Here is an 11694-nt window from a genome sequence, read left to right on the forward strand (position 1 = left end):
TTACTCTGGTGCTTTGACTACGTCTTCTGCTCCCATTTCTCCTGTCCCACTGACATCATCAGCCTAACACAGCATGTCCTACAACGTTTACTGACCCTATATAGACCAATGGCAACATCACACTCCCTGTGGCAAACAATCAGATGTAAAAATGTAAATCATTTTGCAAAGTATTAAAAACATGGTGACCACAAAAATGGTCTCGCCAGAATTTGAAATACTTTAATTTATTTGTTCTGTTTCTGTTTTTTAATATAAGAAAAAGGCTATCAAAGAGTAGTTCTCACCTTTCTCTCATTTTCCAGTCATGTCCATGTCAATGCATGATCGTCCTTTGCTCTTTTTTTGCACTATATCCTCTGCTTATTTATTTGATTTGGTACTGTCACTTAACATTAAGTTAAATTAACCTACCATTTGAAAACATAAGTTCCAACTTTTTATGTTGGATAGTTTAGTTGTAAAAGCACAAAGCAGACAGACATGTGTGAACATCCTTTTCTGAGTAAAAGCAATGCTTTCAATTTTTCTGAGGACTTTGAAGCCTCATCCCTATGGCTACATGAACAAATTCAATTCTCCTGGGTTATACTCCATTCAGCTTCTTAGTCGTACCACTAGATGCCTACACTGTTTAGAAAGCTGTTTGCAGTTGAGCAAACTAACTGTAAATTAGCTTCAACAATTGCCTTACAAGCCTGTTCTTTCAACGCAAATTCATGCCTGTTCAACAAAATGAATTGCCTTTACAAACACATATTCACAACCCTCCTTGATTTACGTTCTACTCTCCATAGGGACTGAAAGGAAAAACTGATTCAGTTTGCTTTTTGGGAAATATTTTGTGAATGTACTATTAACTACATTTGCCAAAGACTTAGTTTGATATTTAATATTTTATTTACAGTATATGTATGCATAAATAAAGCAGTATTATCTTTTAAATGAGTAGTCAACACTGAACATGTATGCCGTGACCTTTTAACGGTCGAACAACATGATGCATATGACTGTAATGAAAAAGGTGAAATTCAGTTACTCAATACTCCGTCAGTTACAACAAAATGCTGCTTTGTAGAATGGTTTGTGAATAATGTGAAGACAATTCTTCTCTGTAAATAATATCACACACACACGCAGCATATCATACTAATGTACTGGCTCCCTTTGTAGATATTCAAACTGAAAAAATACATTACATTTGTGTCTTAATGTAATGTGTGCTCTGAGGAAAGGCATAACTACTGTATGACCTGTGGCTACACATGCTGTAGCAGCAGGTTCCAGATGCTAACATCACATAGGTTGTCTTTGTCATTTGATTTTGTTTTCATGGTAATGTCATGATAATGTTTTATGTCACTATGCAATGAGTTTAATGGCTTTCTGTATCATCTGTTGTTGTTGGGCTCAGAATAAGTAATCCCCATGGAGAACAGCATATAAATGAACAAGAACAAAAGACCTCCAGTGTGAAATGGTTTCTCTCTCATTTCACAAATTCCCTTAAATGAGGAAGCGATCAAACTGAAGTCCTTGGCAACAATCAAAGATATTGTCCTGTTTGCTGTTAGTAGATGTTGTGATCATTATGTTAATCCAAATTACAGTCATCTGTGGCTCCATGTGTAGAAACACATCCACACTTATTACCAGTCACCCATCTCTCCTTGCTCCCATCACTCCCTCCGCCAATACAACGCTTTAGCAAAAGGCATCCAACATGAAGTTTACTTTAATTCTACACAAGCAAATACATCATCTGGCACCAGGGTTAACTGTGGTTGCAGAGGGCACCAGATAATTGAGAAACAGCGGCCCTGCTCTTCAGGATAAGCTATCCTCTACAAATTGCACTTGGGATTTGCCTATTTCTGTGTACATGTAGCTCGACATATGTGAAAATGAAACACTGGTGCAGAGTGCAAGCCACCGTCATTCAGGCGGAGTCTTTGCTTTAGGAAGCGGAGCACCTCTAAAGGAAAGGGTCTTCTGCTGTTGTAAAGATGATACAGGAGAAGTGTCATGGACATAAAAAGGATTTCTGATGAAAATCTATACAGAAAGCCTTGTGGCCTCAATCATTGTTCTGTTTCAGTTCTGTTCCAATTCTTTTTGTGCACATGAGAAATAAATTCTTTTATATGTCAGTCGTTGACTCGGTGTCCCCTCATTATTAACCCCATAAGAAAATGATTCAGAGTTCAAGGTTTCCTGCTGCCGGTGTATTGATGTTTGGTTTTATGAGGACTAGAAGGCACTCATACGGGTTACAGCTCTCAAATATGAAATACAGAAACAAATGCTGAGCACGTTGCTTGAGTGTCTATCTGTAGAAATGTTATAGATTATGATTCCTGTTAAAAGTCTCCTACAATAAAAAGGAACAATTGCATTATGTTAACACATCTGTGTTTGTGTGCAAGACATACGGAAAAAGAGAAAATGTTGAAAAAAATAAAAGGAGAGAGTAGAGGGGGAAACAAAGAAGCGGGACAGTTGGAGAGGCAGGAGAGCGTTGCCCCGGCTTTAGACTCAAGTATATTTAATGATGCATTGGTTTCATCCTGCCATACCACACTGCTGCTACCCCTTCTCCTCTCTAAACGCTCTACTCTGGAACACACAATTGTTATAATTCAATTTCACTGCTTCCTCTGCCTATTGTTTATTTCATGGATCCCCTGTGAAGCATCAAAAGCTAGTGTTTCTGTCAGCCCCCTAACTGTCCTATGTGTTTGTCATTCAGGCCTTGTTAAAAGATAAAACACACACACACACACATACACACACACATACACACTTAAACTCTCTCCTCTCCCAGCTGAGAATTCCCAGTGGTAAAATTATTCCATTTAGATGGGAACTTTTTTGTCACAACCCTGTCTAAATTGGCATATCTGGCTCTCTTGTTGAAACCAATAAACTGTGAACCCGGATGCATCTGTCTGTCAAGCTCATCTTTACTTTAGCGGGCCAGATGACAACAACAGGAGAGGAGACACACACCAGCAGAATGGGGCGCACTGATTGGCTCTCATCAGTTAGGCATTACGAGAAGCACCTGTCATCCTCGGGGCTTCTCAAACCCCACTCAGAGAGGCCCTGCCACGGGGGCCAATGGGCCTCGCGCAAGATTTACTCAAACACTTCACCCTCATTGTCAACTTGGCTTGGTGATGCCCTACAGCTAGGCCTCTTTTGCCATGATTCATGTCTGTCACTGGTAATATATACAGTGAAATAAGCCCATTGTAAAGAGCTGGTAGATGGACACAGTCTGAAGCAATTCCTTGCGAAGTTTGCGTTTTATTCAGACATCGAGATGTTGCACTAAATACATATTAAATTCACTTTTTTCTTAGCATTTCTAATTCAATGAACCAACACCAGTGGTGGAAAATACTACTTGTGTACTTCATATCCCATTATATCTCTTGTATAACTGGTTCTTTTTTCACAAAGCATTTCCACTAAGTATATATAAATGATTGGCTTATAAATTATGAAACAAAACCACAAAAAGCAAAGTCCCTTGTCATAGGTTTTTGTATGAATTGTAAGCCGTTAAACCTAAATTCTTTTTAAACTTCTCAGATGATTTAAATGATCAATTAGTAACTGTTCAAGGGCCAAAGAGGTAAACTTATCCAGTTACCTTGTCACTCTGGCAACCACAGGGCCTAAATACCAAACAGTAGATAAAGCAGGTACAACTAGCTGCACCTGGGGCAGTAAAATACAATGCACTGATGCGTTAATTGTAACAATGCAATAGAGTGACACATGAGACTCAAGTAACCACAGCAGTCAAATAGTTTATCATTTTTATACCTACAAATATAAATATACTTAACTTTCAAATGGAAGACTTTTAATCGTAATTGGGTATTTCTTGGTTGTTGTGTTACTTTTTCAGGGATAAACAGTGTATTTTCTTTAAACACAATACACAGTGACAAGAAGAGTGAAAACACCTAGAATTCAATATGTAGTGATTTCTCTTTGTGTTAACCTCCACACCATGAGAGAGCGAGGCTCCATGAATCTGGAGGTGAGACACGAGCGCGGTATTGTTCAGAGACGAGGAGCGCTGGCGGTCTGGCAGTGACGTCCTGTCATCTGCCTGCATGGGAGCCTGTCATCAGCCTCATCATGTGGCTGTCATAGTTGATGCAGGCGAGGGGAGAGGCCAACCCTGCTGTGTCAATCAACGAGCCCTCATTAGAAGCGGCTCTAATTAGTGGCTGCACGGTCGCTGTATTGTTCACAACGCCGCCTTCGTTAACTCTGTTAATCCCAAATGGATTTAGGTTGAGAAGAGGCAGCATTACAGCCATCCAGAGGTATAATATGAAGCTACTTTATGTGTTGAAACAAGTTATGTTGTTTGAACTCGAAAGTGAATATAGATATTAAATTGTCCCTGAAGAAGCAACTGCGTGTTTATCACCCTGGTCCAAGAATGAACAGGTTTTAAATTGAAACAAAGGTTTTGTGAAAATGTCCTTGTAGAAAGAAATCATCATCTCATATTAAAATTATTTCAGTGTGGCAGGGGTGTCAGAGAGTTCAAGCCCGGTCTCTGATGATCCTGGTCCTGACAGAACGATGATTATGAGGTTATTTTCACTGTTGGCGGGTGAGACCATCCAGGCGACAAGAACATGACTTTGTGATGTTTGTAATGAGTGAGCATTGATTGACTCTGCACAGCCTAAAGAGGTTGCCTCCATGTTCAAGCTCAAAGGATGCTCGGGCTCTGTGTGCATCCTGTACTGTAGCATGGTTCTCAATTAGAATAATGAGAAGCCGCAGAGCTGTCTGGAGAAACCCAATTGCTGCGTTCCTCAACCCAGGCCTTATCTGCCAACTATATGCTATAATACCATTCCTTTCCCAGTTAGATCACTCACCAGCGCAGAGCAATTTCCCTTCAGGAGCTAAATTATCGTTTTGAATGGCCATTGTGCGACACGTTGTGTAATTAAGCACCAAATATGCCTCGCTACCTGATTATGTCACTCTCCAAAGGGGCTTAGGAGCTGAGAGATGGTGTTTGTGTGAGTACATCAAGTGGTGGGGAGGGATTCTAGGTTGGGGAGGAAGTGTGTAAGGACATAACAAAAGGCCAAAATGTGTAAAATGGGGTAGCACTGACCTGCGTGACCCCTTCAAGCTGAAAGAGGGTCTCCTGTCTGACAGAAGCCCAGTCTTAGGAGGGGGGGGGGATTGTTTGAGTCCAAACTGTTTTGATACTGTTTTGCAACACGAGCATCCAGCCTTCTGCAGCTCAAGTGGGAAGAAGAAGATGAGGAGATGAGGCAAAGAGGGGAGAAAGAAAAGTGGGAGGCCACAATCAGCAACCCCCACCACCTCTGACTGGCTCCCCACACCGCTACATCCCCCCCAACACACACATACACACACTCACTCCCGGACGCCTCTACCCCCTCCCCTACCCAACACCCAGTCACTGTCAGGCCAAACACATGATGAATTGCCCTGTCAACAGAATTCATTCAGGGACCAATTAATTCAGCAGAAATGAACTAGAGCCATCAGTCGCTGAAAAACTCAGTGCAAAGAGAGCAAAGTAGCCCCACTTCAGAAAACGAGGAAGCGAGGGAGAGAGGGGAGAGAGGGGTGAGTGTAGTGGAGACGAGAGGGCAAGCAAAAGAGAGAGGGAGAAAGAAAAGGAGAGGGAGAGAGAGAGCGTGGTGGAAGTTAGTCTGACAGAAATTGGTCATTTAATGCTTTAGCGCACTGGAGACAGCCCCTGTCATAGACGAAGGCATGGCAGGGGCTCCCCTGGTATTTTATTTATTAATTATCCTATGCAGCGAGGGGCCTTTAACTGTCTCAGTCCAGCCCCGTCAGCCCGACTCCCTGTCATTTTCTCTCCACAAACAGATCCTTTAACACCGCGCTCCAGGTTAATGGAGACAAAGCCAATATCCAACCAACCTTGCCTTCTCCCCCAAATACAATATTCATCCGTACCTTATCCAGGTAATTATGTCTCCGACGATCTCCTGAATATGTCGTTGGGATGCTAATAAACCATTTTGGAGCTGGCGTGCAGAACACGTCTGACCTTTTCAACTCTCTGCTTCATGGTGGCTACGCCTCCCAAGGAGGGCAGCAATTATTTACACCTTATCGGGAACTACATGTCATCGAGAATAAACATAGTTCAAATAATTTAATGATGGCTGCATATTATTATTCAGGATATAAGCAAGTCAAACTCATGTACCCTCATAATTGGAGGATGATATGTAACATGGTTGCATGTGAAATCTTTGTTGATAGAATAAATGCTTTGCCACGTACAGCTACCTGTCAGGAGGGATTTTACTCCCAAATATTTGTCATCTCAAGGGCTTGATCTCTGTTTCCTTAGCAGTGTGGAATAAATTCATCAGAACTGTGCTTGCCAGAAGCTGTTTTGTTGGCGGTGACAAATTAGCACTGTGAAGGGCGATATCAACACCAGCTAATTAAGGTGTTGTGTGATTTTGGGCTCCAGATCAAGAATCTGCTGATTCATCCCACGGGTGATTATGATGTCCATATGGTCAACGTACAGCGCGGTACACAAGGAAACACAATCGGCCCGCTGCAGCAATGGCTTTGCCAAAAGTTGGATCTTGTCTTTTGTGGCGGTGTTGGGTGGTGTTCATGAAGGCTCTGAATTATTAACAGCATCTTTTCTTTAAGCCCAGGATCCTCTAGTGGAAAACACGGGATGAAGGGCAGCTGGGAGGCTGCCTGCTACTGACTGCCCCTCTTCTCTGACAACAGGAAGTGAAATTCAACGCTATTTCCAATGTTATTCATTGATGGGCTGGTGTACCTTGGATGCCCTCTTCGTAGTGTCACTTGGTTCAAAGAATCATCACAACTCAAGCAACAAAAAGATGATCTAGATGATCAATGCTTCTTCCTCATCAGATATTTTAGTGTATTTTAAGCTTGACAAACTCCAGGGACTCTGGAGGCTAATAAACTCTCTCGCTCCCATTCCTTTCAATTCAGTCTTGTAGTGCTAAGCACAGTGAAAATACACCTAATAGACAACACAGGCATACAAGCCAAGTGAACCTGACAAATGGAACAGAAAAGCTAACAGAGAAGAAAGAGGTGCTTAGGCCAACTGTCAAAGGTAAAGTGCTTTCCTGATTTCTGTTTACTCACCATGCTTGAAACTTGACTTGTTTTCCTGCAGCTTACTGAAGAGATTCTGTCTGTGAGTCAGCTGGTTGTCAGCGTGTCTCACGGGCAAAACCGCTCATTTAGCATAACATTTGGAAGGTGGAAAAGTTCTGAGGTGCAGGTTTTTAAAAAGTATGATAACATACAAACATATATTGTATGAGGTATTAAAAGAGAGTTTGATTCAACGACGATACTACTGAAGCTTTAAGACAACCTCATCTGCCTCTCATTCCACTCACACATGGATATTCGTTTTATGGGATATAAAGTGTAAAGAATTAGAATAATATAAGGATGGGAGTGAGACCTACAGAAATACACTGCATGTGAACAGAGAGGAGATGTGCTGTAGAATATAATTAATTAAATGAGACTAATTAGGAACATGAGAGCAGGTGCCAGGCTATGAGCTGACAGGGAAGACAGCAAGACAACATGCCAGCACAAAAGAAGAAAAGCACTGCGCCACACTCACACACACACACACACACACACACACACACACACACACACACACACACACACACACACACACACACACACACACACACACACACACACACACGTGTAAGTGCACCACCAAACACACATACACACTTAATGCACACAAACACACAGCTGCGGTTATGAGGGTGTATCGTGACAGGCACGGGGACAAAACAACTTTCTGCGTTTTGTCATGTGAAACCCCGCAGGAATACTCCTGACAGGAAGCAGAGACCCAGGCACCGTGGGGGTCTCTTGCCTTTGTCTCACACACATTCTCTTTATTATTTTTGTTCTGCAATGGCGGAAAGAAGTTTGCACAAGCCAAAGATTTCTCTCCCCTAATTATTTCAGCACTTGCTCCAGACTACAAGCGGTGCAAATTCACAGACTGCTTTTCTTCCTCTCTTAAAGAGCTCCCAGAGCTGCCGCAACAGGGTACATTTAAATTTGATATGGTAGAGATTTATTGGAAAAAGTCACACATTTCCAACATTTTCAGCTAGGGATAATCAAGCTGAACTGAAATACACTTAATACATGTCTACAAAATCATATGAGAGCCAATTATTTTGCTTTGTAAACTCAATGTTTATGATGAAATACACGCAGGGTATCCAGTATTTAAAACTTGATTTAACATGGACACAAAATGTTTTTATAAATTAATTACTGTGCAGACAAAACCTAAAGACTGTGAACAGTGTATTTAAAACCTACCTAGTTCTTCATTTTGAATCCTAACACTAACCCAAAGCAAAAGTTATATAGCTGCAGCAGTTATCGCATTGTTACGTGCCAACAATTGTAATTTGTATCCTTGTTATGAATGTACTACATAAATGAAATGATACAATCATTTGTGTTTTATCCAACTGAATGAAGTAGAGCTGAAACAATTAGTTGAATATTATTCATCAGCTATGTTAAAATTCTAATTAAGTCTTTTTTTTAACTGGATATGCCAAATATCTGCTGTCAGGTTCTTAAATGTGAGGTATTGGTGTTTATCCATGTGTTATATTATTGTAAATTTAAGCTTTTTAGATTTTGGTCTTTTGCTTAGATAGAAGTCAATTTGGAAATGTTATCAGGAGTTTTTTTCTGATATTTTTGAAATTCCATATTGATTAATGAATAAAACCCAAACATAATCTGTACCTTAAGCAATGATGAAAATATATTTATTTTCATCCCCTTGCTTTCCAAATTCATAAATAGTGGTTAGTTAGACAATAATAACGAACTGTAGGACAATCTAGCATGTAGCATTGTTCATTTTCATTCACCAGTATGTTCTCCCTTAGGGAAGAAGCCAACGAGAGAAAAAAGCCAACAGTTTGCAGAGTGAAAATAGCTTGTATGCTTTCACCGCATGGACTTGACAATGAGGTTAAATACTTATTTGCAAAGTGCCACAAGTAAAAACCTGTCCCTGCCAACTGGATGTCAGTGTGCTGCTTGGAATCCATTCTACACAACTTATTGTCAGGTTTACAAAGTAGGCAAGCTTCTGTACTGCTGAGGAAAACAAAGCAACACAGAGGCTTTCTCTAACTTTCCATGAACAATATCAGCACTTTTACTCAGGTTCAGATTACAAACATGACACTGTAAAGGGAGGCTGTAGCTCAGTGGATAGTGATCTGGACTTCGAATCAGGAGATAGCAGTTCGAGTCCCACTGTAGTTAGCATGCCGTTGTGTCCCTGGGCAAGACACTTCACCCCAAATTGCTCCACAGTACTGAATTTATGTAAGTCACTTTGGATAAAAGCGTCTAACAAATGACATGTAATGTAATGTAAAGGGGATTTAAAAAATCAACAATTTCCTAAAGACGTCCAACTGGAAAGCAATGGTTTCCAAAGATTACCGAAACCAAATTTCATCTCTTTTTGATGTTAGAATTAATGATAGCAGAAATGCTGCTGTTTTAGCTTGAAATAGACAAAGAGGGAAATCATTTTTACAGGAAAAACATGATGAAACTTCAGACCTTCCCGCTATCAATCACAGCCAAACAGCAAGGATCCATACCTAACTTTCTCGCTAGATAAAACACAGAACAACAGCATTTAGAAAGCTACGTGGTCCTGCAGCCAAGACTCTGCGAAGCGGACAGCTCAATATCTAGCCCTAGTGCGGCTTGTCAATGCAACACCAAACTCAAGACAGAGAGATGGGGGGTTGGTGTGGGGAAGGCTTTTTTAATTATCTGTGGTTGGGTCGGACTGTGCATCATCATTAGAGAGACTAAATAGCAGTGGTCACTGACTCAGGTAGTGGTAAACGGCACAATTAACAAGCTGAGGAGGGAGAACTGTATTCAATTTGAAAGCCTTCTCTCCTAATCCATCTCCAGTGATCAGCAGTGCTGCTGAGCTACGCCCTTTTACATTCAATTACATTAATCAGGTTATTACCCAGAAAAAGTCAACATTTTAATCAAGAACTGGCAAAGTAGGGCAGGACGTTACACCGAGACAGGGCTAAGTGACAGTCAGAAGAGGGGAGTGATGGTATTCTACTGAAGATCATCTTTTTGAAAACGGCACAGCACAGAGCGGTTTGTAAGGTCTTGATGCATTCATTTTGCCATTCAGTTGATTTTGATAAGCTCCATTTTTGTCAGCATTCACCAGAATGTATATGTCGTCATGTCTACATTTGTACAAGTCTGAATTAATCCCATACTTTAAGTGGGTACTTGATGGTGTACAGCACGTCAAGAATGCATTCGCCTTTTCTGTTTTTTTGAACGGCTCTCGGCTGTAAATCCACTGGATATAATCCTTGCAGGGGTGTTGTTAGCACAGCAGGTGTGTAAGAAGCAAAAAACACAGCTGCAGGGCATCCTAATAACTATCCTCAAAATCCTTTGACGCATTCTTGGAAACAACACGAGCCATTATTCATATATGGATGGAAACAACTTGTCTAAATGTATGTAGAGCGGTCCACTGTGGTCAGGTGGGGGATTATTTCATTCATTGCAGAAAAAAGCCAATTTATATGAATATATGCTTACTTCACAACCAGTTCAAGTGGACTTTGCTGACTGATTGCTGACTGCACACACGAAGTGAATCTAATTTAGTAGAACCTCTGGCTAAGCAGTAGTTTCTCGCCCATTTTTTCCCACTAACAGGGAAAAAAATCAATTCTTGGGCATCTATGACATTCAGGAGATGCTTGTCTGGTTTTTATTTTACTTATTTCTACACTTCTTTTTGCATTCTGGCTTGTTAGGAGTTCTGTGATGGCTGACCCGGGAAATGGTTTCTGATTAATGGAGGGAAATTCTTGTTGTCCACCACATAATGAGAGAAGACAGAGGTGAGAACAGCTCAATAGGAGAGATAACCACTCTTTGATCCAAACGGTCATGCAGAACCTATACTCGCTGCATCGTCAGAAAGTCAACTGTCAAGCTCCTCGTTTTGAAATCTCTCCTCATAAACTTTGAAATGGTTTTGAGATAGTTTGTTTTACAAATTGTAATATAAAAGTCTGTCTTTTGTTAATAATATACTTGCAAATGATAGCAAACTGTCTGCCCTTTGATCGTATTCTTTCCAGATCACGGCCGCCAGACTTTTGCAATATAATAATTGACTTCTTATACTTCGTTACACACAAACAGCCAACCAGCGATATGGCATGTTCACGCATATTCAAAATATTAAACTGTCTAAGTGCCATTTCTGAATCCCCACTAACAAGACCCATCTCAACTTAAGATGTCTTGTTAAATTGAGACCTTGTTCCCCAGTGGACTTAAATGTAAAACATATCTCTACCCTTGACAAGCAATGTTAATCCATTTAGTGTAACGAACTAACATGTCCCTAATTAAAATATGCCTTTTAATGATACATACTGACATCCTGGAAAACACTGTCACGCTTCCCTCCTTTAATACAGGAATATGCTAATTGCTTCAGTAACACTGGTGTTCAAATCCCAAGGCTACGGCCACATCCTG

Source organism: Notothenia coriiceps, unplaced genomic scaffold (assembly GCF_000735185.1).
Source record: "Notothenia coriiceps isolate Sejong01 unplaced genomic scaffold, NC01 NC01_scaffold00007897, whole genome shotgun sequence".
NCBI classification, from domain to species: Eukaryota; Metazoa; Chordata; class Actinopteri; order Perciformes; family Nototheniidae; genus Notothenia; species Notothenia coriiceps.